Here is a 25,876-nt window from a genome sequence, read left to right on the forward strand (position 1 = left end):
ACCTCTATGTCTGAAGTTTTTGAGCAGGCCTTTAAGCCAATTAATAACATGCTCAGCCTGTGACATAAAGATGAACAACTCTCAATAAATGTTTGGTTCCTGGGAAATGCCTTGAAGGCATTATATGAATGTAGCACCCAGGGGAATGGAGAGAGCCAATCAGGAGGCATGTGAGCATGCACGGCTGGTAATAGCCAGTCTTCCTTCACAGCCGTCTGTGCCACTTCCCATTCTTTCATTTTTAGTTTGGCCAATTAGGTGGCACTTGCGCCACCTATAAGCCAAAACGATTGCATTAGAGAACAGATAGGGGGATATGGCATATGAGGAGGCACACAAAGCTTGTACGCATTTAGCTTTTTCCCCACCCATTGACTGCCCATCGCCATGCTAATCCCTATGGCCATTCCCACCAATTTCCTGCCCCTCCCTGCCCAAAACACCTCATCATGGGAACTATTTGAGCTCTATTCAATCCTTACCATCAACCTTTGCACTGGAAGTGCCTGACAGTGTTTTTTCAAAGCAGTCTTCTCAGAGTTAATGATTTAATTGGAGCTGTAAATGTAGTGTAATAGAAATGTCTCAACCAAATCTGCCTTCAGCCACTCAATTTATTTATTTCTTTTTCCATTTGTAAAGCACTGCAGGGTGCTGTTACAGAGCCAGTTACATGCAAGCATTAGAGCACATAAACTTATGACAGAGTATTACCAGGACTAAGGATCACCATCCTCCCTACTGCCAGGGGTACTTAGCTGGATTAGGTTGAAATCTTGGCACAGGTTCTGCTCGACAGACTGCACCTTAGGCGAATAGCCACGTTTTCAGTGCTTTGCGGAACAGCCATTAAGAGGTTTCTGCTCTTAGTGCAGGTGGGAGGGCGTTCCAGTTGATTGTTGCCACAGTCAGGAAGCTGGAGCCTCCTCATCTGGCTCTTTTTACTTTTGGTAGGGTAAGACGGTGAGAGTCGATGCATCGGACTGGTCTGTTGGCTTTGGATTTCACGATCTTTTGCGACAGGTATTGAGGCGCATTGTTAGATAGACATTTGTGTGATTGATTTTAAAGATGATTCTTTCATGAATTGGGAGCCACTGCACTGTTTTCCTTATGGCAGAGATGTGGTCTCTTTTCGGATGTTGAGCGGCGCATAGGGCATTGTTCAGGATTGTCTGTAATTTGTTTAAGTTCTGTTTGGAAGTTCCTGCACATAGGGTGTTACAATATCCAGTCTCACCCCAGTGATTCCTCGGGCAATAGGTAGGCAGATAGATGGTGTCAGGAAGTGTCTGGCAGCATTGATAAGCCTGGCTGTATATGCAACTGATGAGGCGATTGCATTCACTTGTTTGGTAAGTGAGAGTGAGGCATCTAGATGGACAGCCAGTGTTTTTACTGACACAGAGATGGGGATCTGTATCCTATCAATGGTGAAGGAAGAGAATTGGGGGTCAAGATTCTTGAGCAGGGCTGGAGATCCCACCAGTAGGGTATCCGGGTTATCATCATTTAAGCACAGGTAGTTTTCTGCCATTCAAGCTTGGATGGTCGAGTAGACATTGTTAACGGTTAGGGAGTCTTCCTCATAAATACCTGACAGGAGGAGGAGGATTTGGGTGTCATCGGCATAGTCAGTGTAGGCAATGCCGATGTCATCCAGGAGGTCGAAGACGGGCTTGGTGAAAATGTTGTAGCGGGAAGGGGATATGCAAGAGCCTTGTGGGACACTGCAGGGAGTGGGTATGGGCGGTGCGCTGGCTAGGTCAGAGGTCAGAGAACACTCTCTTAGATCTTCCCTCTAGGAAGAATGCTACCCATGATGTCGCTTCGAGCAAAAAGTTGGCCGCGTCTGTGAGGTGGTGGCATAGGGTTTTGTGATTCAGCAGGTCAAAGGAGGCTGAGAGGTCTAACAGGAGGAGGAGCATGGATTTTCCCTCATCTTAGAACACGTCTAGGTTTTTCTTTTTAAGTCACGGGGTGCTGATTCTGTGACTTGACTTGGCCTGAAACCTGATTGGTGCATCCCAAGGATGTGGTTGTTCTCTAGGTAGGATTGCATTTAAATGTATGCTGCCCTGTCTAGGGTTTTTAGCAGCAACGGTACTGTGGTAATAGGGCGGTAGTTGTTTGGGATTGGAAGGTCGGGTGTAGGTTTTTTTAACAGTGGTAGAACCCAGGATTCTTTGAGGCTAGCCGGGACAAAGCTGGATGTAAAAGAGGCGTTAATGAACTGGGTAATGAATGGTACTAAGGTTTCTGTGCACTCTTTAATAATGTTAGCTGGGCAGATGTCCCCTTTGCATCTGGAAGGCTTTACATTTTTGGGAATGTTAGTTGTTTCTAGTTCTGATATTTCTCAAAAGCGGAATTGCAGTGGCTTGGGTACTTTGGTCGGAGTGGAGTGGAGTGGTGGGGGTGTGCCTTGGTCAAGGCTTGTTTCTTCTCAATTTTCTGTTGCAGGGTATTGAGTTTCAAGCGCATCGCGTCCTGTATCTAACAGCACAAATTCTCATCTTTGGAAATGGTGGAGAGGGGAGGATGGTGACTCTTATTCTCTAAGGATTTTAAATGTTCCTGGTAGTTGGATTTGGCATTAGCTATTCTATTGTTGTAAGAGTTCACTTTCGTGGTAATAATCGCATGCTTGTATTCTATAGCTAGCCTGTTGAACATGGATTTGGAGATGGCTGATGGAGCTTTCCACCACATGGCAACCGCCTGTCTTTTTTTGTTGCGTAAGTCCTGGAGGTCTTCGGTGAACCAAGGGGTAATATGACTGCCTGGTTTGGCTTTCTTCAAGAGTAGAGGAGCTACCAAGTGTACAGCTTTGGTTGGGGTGTTAGTGTAGCTATCTACTAGTACGTTTGGGTCTGTGGACTTAAGAAGTTCTGGGCAGAGTGGGGTGAGGGAGGGGATGCTGGTTTCTTTGGATATCTTCTGTGTGCTGCATGACCAGGATTTGGCATGGCTGGACTCAGCTGTTTTCTCTGGGGAAGGTGAAACTAATGGTGTGGCGGTCTGAACAAGGGCATGAGGTGTTGGCTGTGATAGTGATTTGGTTGTTTAGGTCAGCTATCCAATCTGGTGTTCTGCCTTGTGTGTGCGTGGGAGCCGCGACGGTATCAGGTAATATTGTCGCCATACATAATGTCCCCATATATAATGTTGCCGGGAAAAGCCATTGTCATATATGGTGACATTATGTATGGGGAGGGGTTACAGGGATGTCCCATGTCCCCTCCTGACAAAAACATTTTTGTCAGGAGACATTTTTGCAGGGACATTATTACATGGAACCGCCGCGGCACAGGGTTTGAAACCTAAACTGCAATGGCAGTTGCGTTGGTGGGGTCATTAAGGCATAGGTTTATGTCCCCTAGGAGTAGAATTTTGGATGTGGGTTTGATGTTCTCACCTATCATGTGCATGAGGACTGCCTCAAAGACTGTGTTGGGTTCTGGGGGTCGACAGATAATGTGAATGGTGGTTCAGTCAGAATGGGAGAAAGTAAGCTTCACAGAGAGGAGCTTGCAGTTCCCAACCATAGATCTGCTGGTGGGTCTGATTTGGAAGGAGTCTCTGAAGATGAGTGCTACGCTCCGACCCCTCATGTCCTGTCTGTATCATCTTAGTGTACTGAAGCCTTCAGGAAGCGCTAGGGATAGGGCAGGGCCTGAAGCTTGGTTGGGCCAGGTTCAGGGATAGCTAACAGGTCTAGATTTTACAATGTGATTAAATCGTTTATGTCTAGGTCATGGGCTGGGAGCGATCTGGCATTGGTAAGGGCTCCTTTGAGTGGGGGGGCATGGTGGTTGTGCTTTAGGAGCGGGTGGTATCTCAGGGCTAGTTACTTGCGGTTGTATGACAGAGGTCCTGCTAGGTGGGGTGTTCTTGGTGTTGAGTGACGTGTCCCTAACGTATGGGGGGTTGCTGTTGCTAGCGCGGTGAATGCAATTCACTGCGGTCAGAGGCACCTTTCTTTTCCCATGTGAATGATTACTTCCTCCAGGCAGAGCTGTCCATGGGGCTTGTTCTTTGAGGATGGACAGCGGTTGGGATGTGATCTGAGGCCCAAGTGATGCTTCCTTCTATCCAGGCTGGCTGGAAGGTGGGAGGGGCTGGTTTTGGCTGATCTAATTGCTAGTCCGCTCTTACGAACTGCCATAGGCATGGGGGTGGTAGGTTTTGAATGATGAGGGGCATAAACCAAGGTGGCAGCATGGGATTCTTACTTGTCATGGTTGCAGTAAGTTTGGGCATTAGTGCTGGTGGGCTGGTTGCCGCCATGCCATTAGTTTTCATCCCTGCACTGGGCTGGTGTGCTTCAGGGGTTGGATGGCTCACGCTATAACTAGTCGTGTGTAGGAGGGTCGAAGAATCCGAGTGGGGGCCGGGGGGTTCCAGGGTGGTATGGCACAGTGCCCTCAGGGGTGGGTTATCAGCCATTGTGAGGGTGGTGTTGCGTGAGCAGGGGTTGGCCACATTACAGGGGCTTCGCAGTGCTCTATGTGAGGACCTGTTAACAGGTTGCATTCCGGCCCGTCTGGTTGGGTTAGGGCAGTGGTGGCATTGGGATGATCATGGCTAGTCACCCATTTTGGGGGGTCGGCTGAGTTTGAAGGGGGAAGCAAAGAGGTAGGGCAAGGTAGTGGATAATGGCGAGGACAGAAAAGGCTCACAAGGCCCTCCTGAACATCAAGATAAGTGCCTGCAGTGCACTGGTACGTTCAGGGAGGGCTGGGTCTACTCCAGTCCACGTCCATTGCGGCGAGAAGCGGAGAGCTGCAGAGAGTGGCACTGGCCTTGAGATACAACCTTTAGGATCGGCCGATTCTGCCATCCGGCTCCGTCCGGGTCTGGCAATTTGCTGCACGTCTGACCAATCGGGTCGCTGCAAAGAGGCTGGTGCTTTGAAGTTGCACATTGTAGTACGCGGGGCAACAATCTTAGCGGGGAGGGAGTCGGCTATGCTCCATTCTAGGTGAACATGCATGCTCCTGAATGATCATGGGTTCGTCCAGGGCTCTTCTTACTTACAGGAGAGCTGCAGAGAGTGGTGCAGGCCTTGAGATGCGCCTTTTGGATCGTCCGGCTCCGGCCGGGGCTGGCAATTTGCCGCATGTTTGACCAATCGGGTCGCTGCAAAGAGACTGGTGCTTTGAAATTACACATTGTAGTCCGTGGGGCGGCCATTTTAGCGGGGAGGGAGTCAGCTATGCTGCAGTCTGGGTGAACATGCATGCTCCTGCATGATCTAGGGTGCTTCCATGGCTCTTCTTACTAGCAGTGGAGTAAGAGTAAGCACTTTTCGTGCCCTACACTGAAGCCCTGTTAAAAACAAGCTTTGGCAAAGCCAACAGTTTTGGCTTGTGCATAAGTATTACGTATTTGCCAGGCAATGCTATTACATGCCGAGGTACTCACACTATATTGCACCTGCTACCATCATTAGCCAGTTAATACCACTACGGCAGTGCCAGGCAAGTGCCTAACCCATGCCTACACAAAAGCCTAAACTGTTGGCATTGCCCATGCTTGTTCTCCTCTGTTTCTGCTCCCTCCCGCCTGCTTTACTTTCCCATAGAGTCCCTTAACCTCCCACGTCAATCCCTTACTTTTCTTGCCACCGTAATCTCCCTGCTCTGCCCGCAGCTGACATGTCATAACTTTCACCTATTAGTAATGGAAATCGGGCACACGAGTTACACTCGATCGTTGCTGTATTTACTGGCCAACACTGCTTTTATAAATGCACAAATACAATAATCTCCAAACCAGTTGTGTGACAGTGCAAAGCTGACAAAGCGTTTTCTTCACTACTAAAGGGCGGTTGGTCATACAAGCAGCAAATTAAGTCCAATCACCAGAAGAGTGGGGCGCCAATTGCCACCACTGTATGTAAGGGGTATATTCCTTGCACAGGTCATGGAAAAAGAAAGGGGACAGGAGAATGCGCGCACACCAGGATAGAAAGGATGAATATAACAACAGAGGGAGCACAACATATTTCCAAACCAATCCCAGGGAAAGCGTGTACAAGGGTTAGTAAGATCAACAGCAAGACTGCTCTTGCTTTCATGATGTATTTCAAGATGTTTATATTTCAAAGGTCAAAACTTGTGATATTGTTTTAAGGAACATAGATCCAGAAAATCAGGTTCTAAGAGGAGGAGGCCATTTTCTTAATTGACTCATGCAAGCGTGTTAAGTAAATATGCCACACCTGTGAAGCAATGTCCTGGGCTAGAACTAAAGCCTCTGGGCACCTTTTCACACAATAGAAAAGCACGGATAGTTAAAGCGAAAAAGTTAGTTTCTTAAGCATCAGTCTTATTAGCTTTGGCTCATTGGTGTCACAAAGTAACAACAAGTGTGGCAACACTATTGTCACGAGAGGGGAGATAGAGAGATAAATAGGAGAAGAGGTACAAAGCCCGTGGGAGTGTTTCACAGTAGATCATTGACTGGTCATGTTGGACTAGAGATGTCACAGCCTAACCCAATGGCAGCTTCTCTTTTGTGAAGCATCTAAAGTTAAACGTTATTATTGTTTTTGCTATTTATGAAGTGGAGTTTCAGCATCTACACGCACACACACACAGATTCGTACAGTACTTCACTGAGCACACACATAATTCATACAGCACTGCACATCCCAATAGCAGTGCACCCATACTACACACCAGCACATCATTACACTTCAAACACAATGCTCCTCAAAATACAAAACCACACTAACCCAGCACTATATCACTACAATTCTCATGCACCCCCTAACCCCCCCACACACACACTCACTCAGAGACACTGCGCTAAGTGCAGTTCTGCAAACACACACAGCCTGCCACCAGCACTTAAGAACTGCCCCAGCACTACCCACACGTACACTAAACCTGCAGTGCACACACGCACACACATCCCCATCACTGCACACACACCACAGACACACACATCCACAATGAAACCGGTCTTCAAGTGCTAATTAGGCACATTGAAATCTTTGCTGGGATAACTACAAATATCGAAATGCGGTCATACTGAGATAACTGGCAATGTTCGACATGGCAATGATGTTGTAATTGGGCATGATGGAATGTGACAGCTATCTAACTGGGTATAGCTGATCCTCTGCTATCTTAGCTAACTGGACATAAAAGCAGCTGAGCACAGTGGATAGTGAACGTAGTGGAACCTGACACCACTCTGCTAACTATATGTATCCTTGACAATGGTATCAGTACGTGACAATAGGATGGCAATTGGATGCAATCCCTTGTTTACAGGCCCCTTGTATTCTTCCTGTCTCTCTCCACGCTCCTTCAACAGCCCCCTTCCTCAATCACTAACTCCATCAAAGGTTCTGGCCACAACCCTCTACAAATGCCCACAGCTCCCTTCCTAGGGCAGCCCTTTAATATTGTAGCCAATCCTCCCTTTGGGTCAGTCTGGGTGTCAGGCCCTGCACCTTTGTATCCTAATAAGTGCTGTTGTGAGATGGCTACGGTTGAATTGCTTCCCCAGTCAAGTGTAGCGTATGTTCCAGTGTGTGGTGTGCTGGCATCTGGTAACTACAGAGGAGACACACCTGAATTAAGACTGACTACAAGCACAGTTGTTATGATAGTTTATGGTGAGTTTGGGGCCTGCACTGATTTTAGACTGGGTTTGAGGGGGAGCACCGCCCTGGCTGCAGTCACGGGTCTCCAGGCAAGCTCCTTAGAGAACCAGAAGCACATGTTTCAGGCATGTGACTACCTCCTGCCAGTAGCCATGCTAAGTGAGGGTGACCAGGGGTGGTCTTCCCCATACTGCCCCTCAGGCCATCATACACCAGCTTTGGGAGGGCCCGCACCCGGATAACCCGACTAGAAATCCCCAGAATGAGGAAGGGGACTATGTTACACCACATGTGCAAATCCTGTGTCCAGTAGAGATGAGTTTGTCTATAGCAAACAGGTATTATTCAATATAGTTCACCTCCCAAATGATACCGTATAGGGAATTGACTAGGAGTTGCATATAGTAAATATTGTTTAATTTTGAGGTGAAATACTGCATTAAAACTCAGGAGGTGTAGGTCAAAATTGTAACCGCCCCTCCCCATGCAGTTTTAAAAGTCTTTACACATGATGCGAAGGGACGTGCTGGTGCACCCCTCCCACTTAATATCAACATACCTGCTTTTTTGCAACTGTGGTGCCCAGCTTCTCACCCTAATTGCAATGTTATGCAGAGATGGCCCCTATGTGGCTTCTCTGCAATTGGACAGTAGCTGTATGACCCCCTACCGTACAGAATCCATTTCCATTCTCAAAACGAGGTTGGGAAGGGACAAAAGATGGAGGATTTGCCTTGGATAGCATCTGCTGAATAATGATGCTGAGTAAGCGATGCACAAGCTAGCGACCATGCTAAGAGCAGGCAGAAAACAAGTACCGCCTGCATGCTCCTATAAGTATTTATCAGCCATCTCGCCCTATCGTTATATATTCTCCCACTTGTAAAAAGGGAAGGTTTTGTTGCCATGAATTTGTTCATAATGTGTGACTTTTAAATCAACCCACCTATTAATTATGGTTCCATGTGATAATGTCGTCTGACAAAAATGTCGCCAAAAAATGGCCGTGGTTTGCAGGGACATTATCACATTGACCTTGCACGGGACACCCTCGCAACTCCCGAAACCTTTTTGTTTTCAAGCCCTTGACCCCAAATATATGGTTACCGTATATAAAGTCACCACAGCCTTTTTCCCATCGACCATATGTATGGCGACCATATATATGGCGATATCATCACCGGATACCTTCATTATGCAAAGAATTATTTTTCAGGTGCTGACGCCATTTTGCTAATTGACTTTTGGTTGCTGACTCTGGGTTTGGATTTAACCCTTCATCTTCCTCCAATGAATAAACTTAGTACTAAAGTGTTGGGTAAGAGCAAAAGATTTTATTTACAATGAAAGGAAAGGAAATGGCAGTCGCTGTTCTAGCAAGTACTGCTTAAAAACATATTATTTTTAAAAGACGCATCGACTCACCGATCCGCCTGAAATTGTAGCAAGGTATTTTAGAAAAAAGCTTCTGCAGGGCAATGTGAATATTTACTATGGATCAAACACTCCCTTATTTGTATCAAACGCTGTACAAATGCACAACACTTTCAGTCTGCAACTGAAATGTTGACATTTGCTGATTTTAGGGTTGACTGGTACTGTAAACGCTGACTACCTATAATGGATGTTTCAAATCTTCAGGATGAAGTGATCCACCTAGATCAGGAGTCTGCCACCTTTGGTTCTCCAGATGCTTTAGACTACAACTACCATGATCCATCACCATTGATTATTCTAGCTAGGGATCATGGGAGTCTGCACGCTCCCACCTGAAAAAAATACAGCCCGTTACGGAAAAAGGCCCAAGGCACTTTTGCAGGGATAACAAGTGTTTGATTCTACAACATAGAAAATGCATCAGCAAAAAATTCTGCTGCCGAAACCCTCTGAGCTCCGTAGGCATGTGCAGCACATTTTAAGCCCAAACAACATCACTAATGATGCCACTACATACAGTACAATTCTACAATACGGAATGGAGGACCCCTGTACATGTACGGCCTGCTCCATATGGGATGCCAGGCCATTGATCCGTCCTCATCTATCCATCTCCGTCCACGTGGGCACTGGTGGGCTTGTCGTCCACTGTGAAGCTGACCTAACAATTAGCTACTCTGACAAAACAATGTTATTCTATTGTTGCAACAATGCACCTGGCAGATACAGGGATGGGCTTAGGGGGAGAGCCGAGGTCACACTAACTCACATGCTTCACTCGCTCCCAGACAGATCAGCAAATCCCAAGGTCCCACACCTTAGTTTTAGGCTATAATTCTGCTGCCACCCTGCATCTCACTGCACAAATCACGTGACCCATTCCTGAAGGTGCGATATTGTTGCCTTCTGATCTTAGTGATCGATCAAGGGGTGTAAATGTTTTCTGGTCAGTGGTCTGGGTTTGGATGGTGCTGTGGCATGCAGGGGCCATGGAATGAAAGCTGTATTTCTCATGTGGGGATCGTTGGGGTCAGGAGGGCCTTGCTATCTGTTTCGTGGGATGAGACTGACAAGAGGCGCTCTGCTCCCTTCTCATGACTTTGCAGGGCGCATTCTTCCCAGGGTGTCAGGGCCTGTAACTTTCTGAACAATGGAGGAGTTCTGTGGATCTCTGAGACCTGGCCAGGGTGGGGGCGGTGTTTGCGCTCATGTAAGGGGTCTAATACTAATACACAAAATGCTGTTTGCTACGCTTGGGCCTAAATTCTAAGATGGCTGCCATTCACACCCGCATCTATCATATAGCTTGCAATGCATGCACTAAAATGATCGTGCACCCTCCTCTGTGCGCAGCCCCATCCCCCTGCTCCCTGGATGCGCTCTCTTATCATTTATTTCTCATTCTGTATCGCCTAAGGTGGTGGGAAGACCCTCTCTCCTTCCCAACATTAGTCCAAAACATCTGGAGAGCCAAAGGTTGTACACCCCTGGTCTAGAAGAAGGCCAGAACCCCAGAAAGCATTCTGCTTTCCACGATAAATGAGTGGAGGAATCATCAGGAAGCAAGATCCAGATAACACATGTGGCACGGGATGCGTGAGAAGGACTCCATTGCTGAGAAGTGGTCCAATGTTGTGCGTGACACTGGGCCTTATTACGAGTTTTGTTAGAATTACCGCCCAACTTGTTTACCTTAGTGCCATTTGGGTCTGCAAATTTAATGTTGGATTATGATTGGTGCTAATGTGGTGTTAATCTCAATTTTCTGTGATCATAGAACTCCAGGGGGATTTTGTGGGATTTACCACAAGCATTAATTCTGACGAAGTAAATAAAGTTCGTGGAGGTAAAGTGGAGGAGTTGACGTCAGCTAATCCTCCTGTCCACCTCCAATTTCGGAATGCGGCCGGACAGCTAGATTGGCAGCAATTCCGCTACCGGGAAAAAAAGTGTGGTGATACTGGAATTACTGCCAAAACATTTACTGTACTGCCAAACTGGTATGGAGGCCCACAGTCAGCCATTCCTGGCTTTCCACTGAATCTGAAACTGCACTGGTTACCTGGGACCCTCTGATCTCGGGCCCAGAACCCCTCCCGCCAGTTGCACACCTGCACTGCCTCCCTGGCAACCCTTGCACTCTGGGACTGTTCTGTATCCCGACTAGCACGTGACACCTGATGGCTGCACTTACCCTTGCTCTGGCCACCTGCTGGCCGCAGATTTATTTATTTATTGTCTTTATTTATCTTACTGTTATCCTATGTACTGCACTATCCCCTCCCCTTTCCCTCCACACTTTTCCCCTTCCTCCCTCCCCTGCACTTGCACGATCTCAATGTCACCTGGCCTAGTAGGATCGTTGTCTTGTCTTCCCTCTGTTTTCCCTCCAAGGCCTCATCGCGCCTTGAAACACTTGTGTATAGGCGCGTTATAAATGCCATATTATATCATATCATATCATGTAACGACCCATGCATTTCTTTTTCAGATTGCAAGCATTGGCCTACAAGTATCAGCATACCAAGTGCTGTTCTCTACAAAGCCAGGGCAGGATAATGAAGCCCCAAATGACACATAACCCTTTTGTAGCTATAGAACCCTAGCTCCCGTACCACAATAGCAGGCATTTTAGGATTGTGGCCTAATGAGACTTTCTGCAGGTTGCTTTCTGTTCGTCATAACCCATTGGCCCTCATTCCGAGTCATGCCGGTAAGTATGGGTATTTTCCGGCATGGCGTAAAGTACGACACCATGCTGGTTGTAGGCCGAAAATTACGGCCCATTCCGAGCTCACGGACACGCGCTTTCAGCCATGCCGGAAAAGGACCGGGCGGCCTGCCGCAAAACCCCCTGAAAAAGCCCTACCGGCATGCAGCGACACGTAAAGTACAACACCGCCCTGTAAGCATTAGCGCCAGTGCATAACGGTGACCGTAATTTACGTTGACCGTAAATTACGGTGACCGTAAATTACGGTCACCGAAAAAAAAGGAACCGGAAATTACGACATCGCACGGGAAGGAGAGCGGCAGCCATCTTTGAAAACACAATCCATTGCCACCCTCAGCAGCCAGCAGCCCTGTGAGGAAACTAAAGTTGGGAACCGGACCAGGCACCGCAGGACATGCCAAAAGCACCAAAAAGGGCGGGGGATCGCATCCGCAAGCAGAGATTCTGCCCTGATGAACTCCAGGCCATGGTGGACTACCTGGCAGAGCATGCCGATGTAGTCTTCAGTAGCAACATGCGCAAGGAATCGACCCTCCGCAAGAAGGCCATCTGGGCGGAACTGGCACAGAGGGTGAGCGCTGTTGGCAACACCCCCCACACCCCCAGGGACTGCCGCAAGCGGTGGGACGACCTGCGGGTGCGGGTGCGGGGCCTCCTCTCCAGCAACCGCAGCCAGGCCCTGCAGACGGGAGGTGGGCCAAGTACCCCAGTACAACTCGAGCCGTGGGAGGAGACCTGTGCGGAGCTCATTGGCACTGAATCGATTGAGGGCGTGGGGACCATGGAGTGCGAGGGAACGACTTCTGCAGAAGGAGGTGAGTGTCGACAGTGTACACTGGCAATGTCCATTGCATGATGTAAACTGACCCAGGGGCCATGGAAGGCACCCTCTCGTGTTGCCCTCCCCCCATCCAATGCATCCCCCCATCCAACAAATGCTGAGGCAAGTGCCGCCTAATGCTGGCCCAAGTGCGAGTAAATAACGCACATCAACCATAGTGCATTGACTTGCACAGCCAATCATGCACACTGTCCAGCGTGGTAGGCATGGTACCGGCCAAAATGTAGATGACCAGGTCACAAAGAATCACTCCCAAACATGTGTATATGTCATCACCATGCACATGTACCACTGCTAAAGCTACCCACCAAACCGAACAAACCGCAAATGACCGAAATGTCCATGCGACCATGGATGCAAATAGGACATTGCACATACACTAATGTTGTCCCTCTCTCCTACCCCCACAGGCACAGACCATGACAGCAGAGACCCCCAAGGAAGCCGCCCAAGCACCTCTGCGGGTACTGGCAGGGTCAGGCCGAAGCCAGCAGGAAAGAAAAACATCCCCCAGCCTACGGAAAGGCCACTTGAAGCTGGCAGACCAGCAACCCACACAGCCTCGGCGGCAGCAATTGTGCAAGCCCCTAGCTCGGCACAGTCGAGCGTCTCAGGTGAGGCTGCTGCTACCGCGCCGGATGAGTGGGAGCCCAGCCCGCCACCCATCCAGGGGCCCATGTCGGAGGACGAACAAGACAGCATGCACATGCCGGAGCCATGCCCCGTGACCCTGGCGTCATGCAGCGACTCCGGGGATGCACAATCACCCGTGCACAGTCTTGCACTTGACCCGCAGGGGTATGACGTCGTTCCCCCAAGTCCACCCATACCACCACCTGCAGAGCGTGCAAGTGGATCCTCAGATGGTCTCCCTTCTCATGACCATCACCGGGTGCGCCAGTTGAGCGATCTCATTGAGAACTATATTGAGGACAATCGCCAGGCCAGGGCAGAACTACATGAGGAACTAATCCAAACAAGGCAGTCCCTCACCGACTGCACCACCAGATTGTGCGACTCCCTGACGGACAGCACGACCCGGCTATGCCATGTCCTGAATCGCATAGCGAATGCCCTTGAGGCAGGGCAACACAATACGGAGCCACAGCAGGAGGACACGTCTGCGACAAGTGAGGCCACGCAATGCAGCCCAGAGAGACGCACTCGGCGTTCCTTGCGTCACCGGGATTTGTCTCCCCCAGACAAGGGGGGCAAAAGACATTAGCCATTCCTGCCACATGTGGGCCCCACACCCTACATGGGACGACTGCTCTGGAGTTGGGGGGAGGGTGGAGGGGGGTGATGGTGTGTTCTGGAGTTGGGGGGAGGGGGGAGGGGGTGATGGTGTGTTCTGGAGTTGGGGGGAGGGGGATGATGGTCTGTTCTGGAGTTGGGGGGAGGGAGGAAGGGGTGATGGTGTGTTCTGGAGTTGGGGGGAGGTGGGAGGGGGCATGGGCAGTTGCTGATGTAAGCACTATTTTTTTTTTCATTATCACAATACACAATTGGTGTCGCAAAGTTCAACCGTTGTGGACATTGATCATTGCACATTTCTTTATTGACTACTGCCAGTGCATGGTGTACAAGTATGCACAAGTCCGTTGCCCTGTGTGCCCATGTCATGACACCCTCTACTGACTTGTGTCCTGGAGACCTTGTCCACTGTAAGTACAGAGCATTACATGGCCCTCAAGTGCTCAGCCTCAATGGACCTTTGTTGGCACTGCACCCTCCGCCTTCACTGCATCGTCCTGTGGTTGTAGCAGTACCATGTCAGGGGTGATAGCCGCTCACGTAGGGATGCACTTTTTGTCCATCTGCACATATGGCATGGGCCCATTCGACACCAGATATCATTGGAGGGGTCAGCCACCAGTCCTGGTCCGCCGGCACATATGTGCATCACGCAAGCCTGGTGACTGCTTCATCTATACGCATCGACGGGTATGGCCATAGTCTGGTTGCCCCATGGGCCTGTTCAGGGGGTTCATGATAGGGGTCATGTGGCTTGCTGTCAAGGGACAGCCAACAACAGCTGCATGTGTCGCCAAATGAGGTGGTGTGTGGACTGTCAAGGTGGAGAACAGTACTTGGCTGTCATGGCAGGGTTCCAATGATGGCCATCTGGACATGTCCATGGATATATTGGGCACGATCAGGGACACAAATATGTGTCCGATGCAATGTAATGCAGTGGGGTGTTGTATATACATGATGGTCCGTGAACGATGGTGTGGACATCTTGAGGTACATGTTCCTTTGTTGCATGCTGGTGTCCTGATGTCGGATCCTTGTGGTGCTTTGTACTGTGTTCATTCTTATTTGGGTGTGATGGCTGTAGTGTGTGGAGCATGGTATTCATCCTGCTCTGATCCATTCTATGGTGATTCCCAACACTCCTATGGGGGTGCCATGCCGGTGACGTGTTTTCGTACCCCTGCTGCCCTCCGTGAATTCCACTCCCAGGGATGGGTCTCCAATGTGGTGCAAGGCTGGGGAATGCCACATTGTGCATGTGGAGTGTGTCCTCCGATATGCGCTTGCGGTTGTGGTGTCCGCCAATGAGTGGTGCTGGTGTAGTGTGCTTAGCCCTTTGTCAGTTGGTGGAGATGTAGTGTGATGTGGGTGCCTTATTCTGGCAAAGTGGGAATCTGTTCACATGTGCCGTTGCACTGGTTCTGTGGCAGGTTTGTTTTTGGGGTGAACTCCGTACAGTGGCTTCATCGTTTCAACGCAGTTGGTTCATGCAGGCACCCACCCCGTGGCACCAGTGCGCTTGCATGACACAGTCAGACGACTCAACAGCCAGCCAGACAGGTCATCCTGCATTTTGGGCCATGTGGCGCGGTGGCGTGGTGATCAGCTGGCCATTTGAGTCATGTGTAGTTGTTTGGTTTCGGGCCCACCCATGTGTGCGGTTCTTGGTAGCGTTGCATTCCATCTGCACATAGGGGGAGTGGTATTGTTTGCAGTTGCTGTCCGCAACGTGCATGCCAAGCTGGGCCACATACAACCTGTGGGTGCTGTCAGGGGCACCATTGTCATTTGGCATGCCTCCATTTGCATTAGGTCCAGCTTTACTGTTGTGTATCTCATGGGTGGTCCATGTTGGGGATTGGTGGACCCTTGTGTGCTTGGGGAGGTGTAACGGCACTTGTATATGTGGCCGCATAATGGATGGTTGTGACATGCCACTGTGTGCTGGTGGGTGCCTTTGACATGGGTGTGGGGCACAGGCAACACCATCACTTGTGCCGGGTTGGCACTGTACATTTGTATGGTGCTCGCTTTTCTTGTGTCTGTGGCGCAATATGGTGGTGACGGTGTCACCGTCTAGGTGGTCAGGGGTGTCTATCTGGTAGGACTTCTCCTAGAGCGGCCGAACATGCTGCGTGTGCATGGGGGCCGCTGGGGTGGTAACGGAGGCTGCACTGGTGCTGCATGCAGGGCCTGGCTTCCCCCTCCTTCTATTCCCTGTGTCTCCTCAGTGGGGGGGCGTGTTGTTGTTGCAGGGGTTTGTGTGGTTGTGGCCTTGCTTGTTCGATTGGTGTCATCTTGGTGTGGGAGGGGGGTGGTCTGTGGGTGTGTTCCTTTTCTGCTGTGGCAGACTCCTGGCCTCTGTCTGTGTTGCATGTGTGCACCTGTGGCTCTGGGTTCCACTGCTCAGGGTTCTTTACTCCTTCTCTGAGATGCATGTATGTACTCCATACCGGTAAGGTACTTTACGGCCTTGAGGAGGCCATAATTTACGTGTGCTCCTTACTTGGAATCAGCTCCGGTTTACGCCATGCCGTTAATTTCGCCATGGTGGGGCGCGCGCGACCCAAGACCGTAAATTACGGCATTGTAGTTTACGGTGCCGTAATTTACGGTCTGAGGGGTCGGAATGGCATGGAGCGGAAAACCATGCCGGTAAATCATTACCGGCATGGTTTACACCTTACCTCCATGCTCGGAATGACCCCCATTGTGTTTGACACACCAACACATCAGAATGACTCCTTGCTGAAATCTGCAAATGTCATTTGGGATGTGGTCAGTCTGAGATAGAAAATACACCTGCTTGTTCTGTAACATTACGCCATCTCTTCAGGCCTGATTCTCAATACTTTTTTGGGCAGGTGATGGGATGCACTAGCACATAACCACCCGTCAATCAATGCACAAAGCCTATAAACCAACCATTCCCCAGCATAACCGGTGATCAACGCATACAACCACCCGCTAACCTTAACACTTATACGCCTCAACCTTCACAACTCGAAAGTAACACAGACCACCCACGCAACTAAGACGACCTTCAGCACAGAGCCACTACAATCACGTCAGGAGATGAAACCACATTGCCACTACCCACAGTTTCAACACAATGCAGCCCCTAGAATGATTGCCCTCGGATATCACTTGGGACAGTGAAGCATAACTCTGGTTAATAAGCCTTCGGGCCTCAGGGGTCTGCTTGAGCACATCTTGAGCCAATCACACAGCCAAATGCCACTACTCTCATGACCACTTCCTACTGAGTACACTGAACACCCCTCCCCGCACGGCCAACAGTGCCTGCTATTGCAGAGACCTTCGAACTTGCCTCTGTATACCTGCACACCTGTTCTGTTCTCCCAGACCTGGTTGGACCTGCAGCCAAACTATCACAAACATCAGCCCTCTGCCATGTCTTACACTCTGCCTCTGCCAACACTTGTCGCTTATCACATTTGTACCCACATTTTTCCTTCAACTATTCCCATCCCTTTTGTTCTCTTTGTTCCACAGACCATGGTCGTGACATGCTGGGCATGGGGCGCGATATGCCACTCTCTGGGTAGGTGTTGGCCCAGAGACCACAATGTTGGTGATTTGGCACAGTACAAAAGCTCCTTAATATAACCTAACTTTCTTTGCCAAATGTTTTGCCCAATCAGCAAAGTGCACTTAAGTAAGTGCATCTTAGATGGGCGCGTTCAGATTCCGATTGTATTTCTCTCCTCTTGTGCACAATTGCACAAAGCAAGGGTATGACGTATTTTTTTCTGTGCATTTCAAAGCACATCCATATTCGCAAAATGGATGCAGTTTGACAAGTGCAGAAAACGCAAGTATCCCCTGCGCCTGTTTGGAACAGGCAGAGGGGGGATGCGCAATGCATAAGAGGATGAATTATGACCCTGTCACATGTTTAAGTGGAACAGCAGAAGAAGAAACCGGTACTGACTTGCTTGCATTTTTAGGTGCAAAAAGAGATACAAATGTTGACTGGCTTTTTTGGACCTTTCACAATGGCAGATCTTCTATGGTTCGATAGCTGTGATACACTCCCAGCAATCACATGGATGCTGGGCAGGGGTGTTGCTAGGTCTGGAAAAGATCCGGGGCTACGCTAATGTCGGGACTGTCACGACTGGGGGCTAGCTAGCCTTTTGTTTGTATCCCCTGAGCTTCTATCCGTGGCTACAACCAAAGGAGCAGGGGCTATAGCCCCCTCTGCCCCCCACCCCTCCAGCCACGCCTCTGCTGCAGGGGCCCTGTCCGATGCTAGTCTCAGGTGCATCCTCCTGACATCTTTTGGTTTGGCCTGCGCATCTTTGCATTGGCGCTCTAGCCTTTTGAATGGAGTCAGGTCACCTTTGTGAATACAGTGACCTGTGCAATTCTAAAAATCAGGCATCTAAAATAAGTAAACCCTGTGTGCTGTTGTTCAGTGCTTGATATTTTTTCATATTTGGACCCTTTAGGTCTGTAAGTCCAGGAATCTAATGAAACCATGTTCACGATTCCACAAAAAAATGTTTATGAAAAAATAATACAGAAATGACTATTCACACATTGAAGATTTGTGCTGTTGCTGTACTGGGATCGAATAGGTATTTTTGGTTTTGTAAAGTGCAAATGTAGCAAAAAAAGCAACAGCGTCAGGCTGGAATTGATGGTGAAAGGCCTTTGCCTAGAGAGAGGAGTGCCAAACAAACTACCCAGTACTAAATACTATGATGATTTGATGGGGTCATCACTTATGTCCCGACTTTGACCTCGCCCCATGTGGCCAGGGGATGGCAGCCGCTACCTGCTCCTGTCCCTGGGGGAGACTATATAAGGGAGGATCACTTAGAGGTGGCAACCCTCAAAGGAGTGACATGACATCAGGTTAGACGCTGTGTATCCCCACCAATCAATGTACCCTAACCCCCTTTTTACAATACTAGGAACAATTCCTTTCCTAATGGACTCATGGGTTGCACTTATCCTGTAATTTCCCTAAAAAGTACTGGGACAAGGAAGAATAGGAGTATCCTGAATGAAGATCACTTTCCCGGTACTGTGACGAGAAAGATCCCCAAAAGCTCACGAGAGACTTATAAGATCAATACTGTGATGAGGGAGATGAATGGAGGAATGTGGATTACCTGTAAGAATCACATACAGCAGTCTAGTCTTTCCCCAAATCTTATTGGCCAGGGCCAGTATAAAAGCAAGGAAAGACTCAGGAAGCACGAGAGAGGCCCTCCCTAGAGGACCTGGTTGCAGTATTCATTTGTTGCAGAAGAACAGGCCTTGGACTGCGGTTCTAGAGGAGTGAAGGGGGCACCCCTGCACCCCAACAACTTGTGGAGAACTAGAAACTGCTGGGGGAACCCTTGAGTACCACTGTGGCCCCCAAAAAGGGGATGAACCCTTAGACACCAGCAGTGTGCCATGTGGAAGCTGGAGCTCCCTCACTGGAAGTGTTCTCCCGCTCAAGGAGGGAGAAAGATACTGGGAAGTGAAAGACGCTGGCTAGAGGAGTCTTATCCTCTTGGTCCGACCGAGAGATCGCAAGGCTAGTGCGAGGTCCGTGGAGCCAATGGGCTCACAGAAGGGACCAAGGATAGTGGACTGCAAGGGATGGTACATGGTGGCGGGGACACAATGAGAGGAAGAGGAAGAAACGCTTCCTGGTGTATGCCGGTAACGAAAGGCAGCCTCCACACCATTTGAGCCCATAGACACCCAGAGCAGGCAAGCAGTAACCACATGGGGAACAGAAGCAATGGAGCAGAGGCTGTGAACCCGGAGAAAAGGCACGAAGAGCACCCCATAGAGAGCCAGTGAGTCCACCCAAGGGAAGCAGGGACAACGGGGTATGTCGGCAAACCTAAGAAGGGAATGAAACATATGAGAAAGAAAAAGAGACTCAATATCTCTTAAAGAGAATCATTTTGGGAGACAAAAGAAAACCCCCCACCTCATGAAGCATATTAGTAGCGAGTCTAGGACCTGCACCCAAATGAAGGCAAAGCCTGAGAGAGGTCAAAGGGGGAGAACTGGTGAACTTTTACAAAACCATAACAGTTATGAGTCTGGGACCCATATACAAGGGGAGAAAAGCCAGAGAGAGGTTAAGGGGTGAGAAAGGGAGCCCTTCACCTTGTGAACATTTGCAAAACTACAAGTCTGCAAATGTTTGTAAAGTGAGTGTGTTTAAGAAAGCCCTGGCAGGAGGGTATACCAGGCAATTGCAAGAGAGTGCATCTAAGAAAGCTCTGGCAGGAGAGTATAACGGGCAGTTTCAAGTGTGTGTATAAAAGGAACCCCTGGTAGGAAAAGTACACCAGGCAAGGACAGATTGAACATTGTATAAGGAACACATGAATCAAAAAAGGTCCTGATAAAAACCAATCAGGATTAGCGAAAAGGCTATTCTAATCACAAGAATTGGCATAGAAACCTGGCAGGAGAGTACAACTGGTATATAACATTAGTTATTGTTTTAGATAGGGAAGCACCTCTTGGAGTAGGGCCAGAGAGGCATTTCCCCTACCCCTTTTACTTAAAAAAAAAAAGTGTATGCCCAAAAACCATAAGTCTCTGTGTCTGTGTTTGTGTCTGTGTCGGTGTCTCATTCCTAGTACCTCACATATGGTGTTATGGGTGGGATACTGACTCTGCTGACACAAGCTGGGGAACCCACTGGAATTGTGTGCAATATCTCTTAATTGCAATTTTCTATGATAGTAACTGTCAAACTATTACATTGTGAGGAGCTTATTCTTGAGGTACCAGAGATTCAATTGCAAGTAGGTTTCATCTTCCCATCAGATGCTAACAACTCCTTTTTAAAGGGAGGCCCTTACTGAATATTTTAAGATTGACCAATTATGTGGTAAAACCCAATCGTAAGTTGAACCATGCAGTTAAAACCAGTTCAGAACTCCCATTAGTAGCTGCTTCAGGCATGAAACCCAGTTTCAAAAGACCCCTCCAAGATCCCCCGCTAGTAAAGAAAATCTAGAGGAACCCATCAGACAGAGGGACGTACCTGACCAAGAAAGCCCAATAGAAATAGATCAGCCCCAAGAATAGTAAGAAATGTTCCAATTTATATGACTATGTTTGTGAGAAGATCAGTATGTTAATAATATAAGATGTATAACAATAGAGAACGTGCGTGCATGGGATGAGGATTACAGCAATTTGATATTACATCAGTCCATATTATCACAAATAAGTGTACATTACGTCGAGGGGTTGGACACCCGAACACTCACGTAAAAGGGTGACACTAGGCAATGCGCTATGTTTCCTGCGAGTTTGTTAGAAGGGTTTAATGATACAATGCATCAGAAACTGCTCTGGATAATGGACTTGACTGTATGTACTTCTATATATAGAGAGATGCTAGACCGCCTCACCAGCACAAGAGTAACTCGGAGAGCAAAAGCCAAAAAAAGGACAAAAGTAAATAGAGGGAAACAAGGTTTAAAGTGATTAGTCTTTATTGTGACCCAGTGTGGCCAACTTACTCAGCCAAACAGGCGATGTATTTGTGAACACACCATCAATGAATGTGTAACTAATTGAGACATTGGACACCCTAAACATTCTTCCAACAGGGATACACCAGATAAGGCTAAGGCAACACTACAATTTAAATATGCATGATAGCATATTTTGGGAAATACATGTGATAATTCCCTTAACACAGAAAAGATCGTGGTAAAACAATAATTTGTATTTTAGGATCGTAAATTGGATTCAACAGGGTCACATCAGTGAAGTATAGGTCATACTTTACTACAGTATGCATGACAGTATTCATGCTAAATGTATGTAATATTAATCATACACTATAATGATTGTGACGAAACTGTATTTCCCTTTAAGAATCAAAAGTAAACATTGGCGTCACCGGCACGTGACATCATAACGTCATGACGGTCGTGACATTATTGGTACAAATAAGGAGTTTCAAAATGGTGGCGGCTTCCGAAACACGCGGAACGCAGCCGTCGTTTGAAACAACTTATTATTGCAATTGCAGTTGCAGATATGAATATGCAGTGGTTACTGGTGATAGTGACTTTTCATAACATTGGGGACATATATGTTTTTCAGCATATAGCATGACATGACAACACCGTGTCCAATAGCCAAGGGGGACTCATAGTAAAACGAAGATATTCTTGGAACTAATAACCAACTCACCTATAACCAATTTTTGGGTGAAGAGCTTTGATATTAAAAAGGTAAACATGACATTAGACACACCTAAGTGTGAACAGAATGGTTATTAACTCTACCTCACAAAAATATCTTTTCTTTTAATCCAGGCATATTCTTTTTCACAGATTATCCAACTATAGGTTGCACTAGTTACCATCAGATACATCAGTAATAAGCGCAGTTGGGCGCTACAACAAATACAATACACAGACTGGCGGATTCTATGAGGTAATTATGATCCTAATTGGGATGGGCCCCTATTAGAACTTGTTTAAAGCTGAATAATTGCTAGCAAGGACACAAGCTTACATGGAAGCACGTGGTGGGTGCCCAGTGCATGTGTGAACAGGCAATTGTTGCCTCTGACCACTTATATAATGAAAGCTGTCAATGATCAAAGATTTCCTGTAAAGCGCATATGGGTTATGACCTGGCATGGGTCATTATGACCAAACACATCTTGAAAAAAGTGATTGATGGAGGATCTGTTGTAATTCTATTATTTTGGTAATGATGTAGACGTTTTCTCAAATGCACTATTTTCTTCTCTCTCTCTTGATGCCATTCCACAGGTGGGTAAATAATTCTCAAAAGAGAGAATTAGTATATTAAAAAACCGTTTTCATTTGTGAATGACAAAAAAAGGAGGGTGCCTGTCACATGCAGTCAAGAATTTACAAACATTTAAGCAAATATTACTGATTTTGTCATGTTTTTAACTTATCACGGATGTCTCTGTGTCTACTATAATCAACATAAAAAGTAGAAGAGCACAATACAGGATTGAGTTCACACAGCTTTTATTCTTTAGCTAGTGAATTGTTTTTTTTCTTTTTGAAATCATTTCTTTTTTCGTGAAGAATATTTTCTATTTACTATTCAACTCTTTCTTGGTCAAAGCAGTGCCTATAGCAGTGCAACAACATAAATATACAGACGACAGCATGATATACGAGTACTTCACACACACAAATCTACATATCAGCTGTGTGTTTAACAAAATCATACAAATCATTACATATAAAAAATAGAATTTAAGAGCTTCGTTTGTTCCTGAAAGGGCTGGATGTTTAGCTCCTTTCTCTGGAACTCTATATGGTCAAATATGCCAGGCCGAAGGGTGACCTAATCATCGATCTACATCTAGATGTGAATCAACAACAATTGTTCTCAAGAGGGGACTGCTGGCACACTCTAAGTGTGGCGTCCACTGACGTTTCGGCTGATTGGTAAATTAGCCTTCTTCTTGGGCCAAGACTGGGTCTCCCTATAGAGGGAACATATAAAGGAACTCAATTAGTGAGGGGCTCTTCTAAAGTGGAACTGAGTGCCATAATATAAAAAACATGAAAGAACATACAATGGTTCAAAACCGTAAATTGAGATACAAGAACTCTTTTCTTTTTCTCAGAGGCACGCCAGAAATTCACTAACCTTAACTGAAACTCTCTATGGGGCTCCCTCTGGTGTAAGTGGCTGCAAGGCTATAAGTGTGCCTTCCACGGGGCTCCCAGCATGGGATACTAACATGGAGTTCTGGGTGAGAGAGGGGTAGAGACAGACATATTTTATATAGCGTCTCTCAGGGATGCAAATGCCAGTTTAACAAAATGTAGGGATCTCCTTATGCCAGGTAGCAAGGTAGCCATTACCTGATCATCCTATGTGCGAGGTTTGTTCCACAATTGGTAACGATTGGATGAAGACCTCTAAATGCTCTGGGTCGTCATATGCAGCGGCTCCCTGCAAGAGGGAATTAGCCGTATTATTGCTAAGGTTGCAGTGACAGGACATGGGAATGTCAGGATAGTCATTTATCCAGATTACACACCCGCAGTGCAGCGTTCAAGGAACTCCTTTGTAGCGGTAAAAGCAACCCTCCGGAAACTCAACCTCAAATACATGTTGCTATATCCTTCCCACCTTAAGGTGCTATGCAAAGGGAAAGCGATATTCCTGGAGACGCACGCCACGGCCAACATGTGGCTGGAGCACAACAACCTGGCCGGAGACGAGGAACCAATCACATGAGCGGATATGGGATGAGTGGTGGGGTGGGGATATATGTGAACTGGAAGCTATCTCATGTGACTGCGATATATTAGCCACCACATCACATTATCGCTGCAATATCGTCTTGATCGCTGGTGAGGACGGTGAGCCCGACGTGCCGCACATGCAGCGCACTAGAACCCACCCTACAAAAGACCAGTGCAGGCCTGTTGCCAGCACGCTACCCGCGTCAAATGACCTGAATAGACCCAGATGACGGGGGGGCCGCTGAGCGCTGTCAAGTGATGGCAGTCGCTGGGAGCAGTCTGTTGTTAATGGGTTTTTTTTAACCATTTTTATTAATTTTTACAACAACCAATCAACAAATAATAAACCCAACAGTGCATGCCATGTAACTTCAAGCATCATATACAATATCGTGAAATGACCACTGCCTCCCCATTACCCTCCCCCCTAACTCGAGCATAATCCACTTCACCATACGCCGGTGTCTCCTATGGGGGTGCCTCCCCCTCTGTATTCTCAGAGGAATCATGGTCGCTTAGGCAGGCCTGGGTGGACCCAGATAGTGTGGCCACTAAGTGTCTCCTGGCCATCAGAGATTCCTCTTCCTCATCCCCCCTATTGGCCGCCTCATTCCATACCGCCGTTTCTGCTTCTACCCATTTCTGGAGATCATGCCACCAAACCTCTACCTTTGGTTTATTATTTGCTTTCCAACCCATGGCTATCCTGCACTCGGCAAGTATATAGGCCAAGTCCTTGAGTTTATGCACGTGTTTTAGTTTGCGCGGTCTAAAAAAAGAAACTGCCATGCATGCCCACACAGGTTCCACATCTAGCGTGATCCCCTTATCGGTTAAGCGGTGGGCTACTTCTCCCCAGAATTTTCCAATTTCCGGGCATGCCCAGAACATGTGTATAATCCCTGCATTCACTTCCCCACACTTGGGACATGTTTGTATTCCTGCGTTCTTGAATCAAGTGATCCTCTGGGGTGTCATGTACACTCTGTGTGTGACATATAGCTGGATCTGTTGCAGCCTCGCATTCCTGCACACTTTTTTGTGGTATCTCTGAACCCTCACCCACAACCCGTCGTTCATGGTTTTCCCGGCTTCCTCTTCCCAGTCCCGTCTCAGCTGGGTCACCTCCTTTCCTACCCTGGACATCAGCAGTTCATAGATCCAGGAGACCTTGTGCCCACTCTCTGAGATATCATAAATCGTTTCTATGGCCGTGTCGGGTTGGTCCTCCAGTGCTATTTCCGACCATGTCTCTTTCACCTGCCGTACCAGTCTGGTGTAAGTAATATACTGCCCTTTGTGTAGACCTGTTTCTTCCACCAGTGCGTTAAATTCCATTACCTTCCCATCTCGCCATACATCTCCCAGCGTTGCAATACCCACTGGCTCCCAGTGCTTACGAATTGTCTTCCTCAGTTGCTTGTCCTCTCCGGTCAATGCCACTAGGGGCACTTGCGGAGAACACAGGGTCGGGTTCTCCATGACCTGGCAAGCCTTACGCCACATCTTCCATCCCAGTTCTAACATCGTTGTACACCCTTTTAGTTCTGGTTTTGACAGCCATATACATTCTTTCAAAAAGAACGGGACACATTCAGACCTCAACAGTCTGGACTCTGACGTTGAGTCTTCCGTTAACCACTTAGCCACGTATTGTAGTTGACTGGCCAAAGGATAGACCTCAAAGTTGGGCAGTTTTATGCCCCCTTTATAATAGATGTTCTGCA

The sequence above is a fragment of the Ambystoma mexicanum genome, chromosome 12 (genome assembly GCF_040938575.1).
Source record: "Ambystoma mexicanum isolate Mex_15411 chromosome 12, UKY_AmexF1_1, whole genome shotgun sequence".
NCBI classification, from domain to species: domain Eukaryota; kingdom Metazoa; phylum Chordata; class Amphibia; order Caudata; family Ambystomatidae; genus Ambystoma; species Ambystoma mexicanum.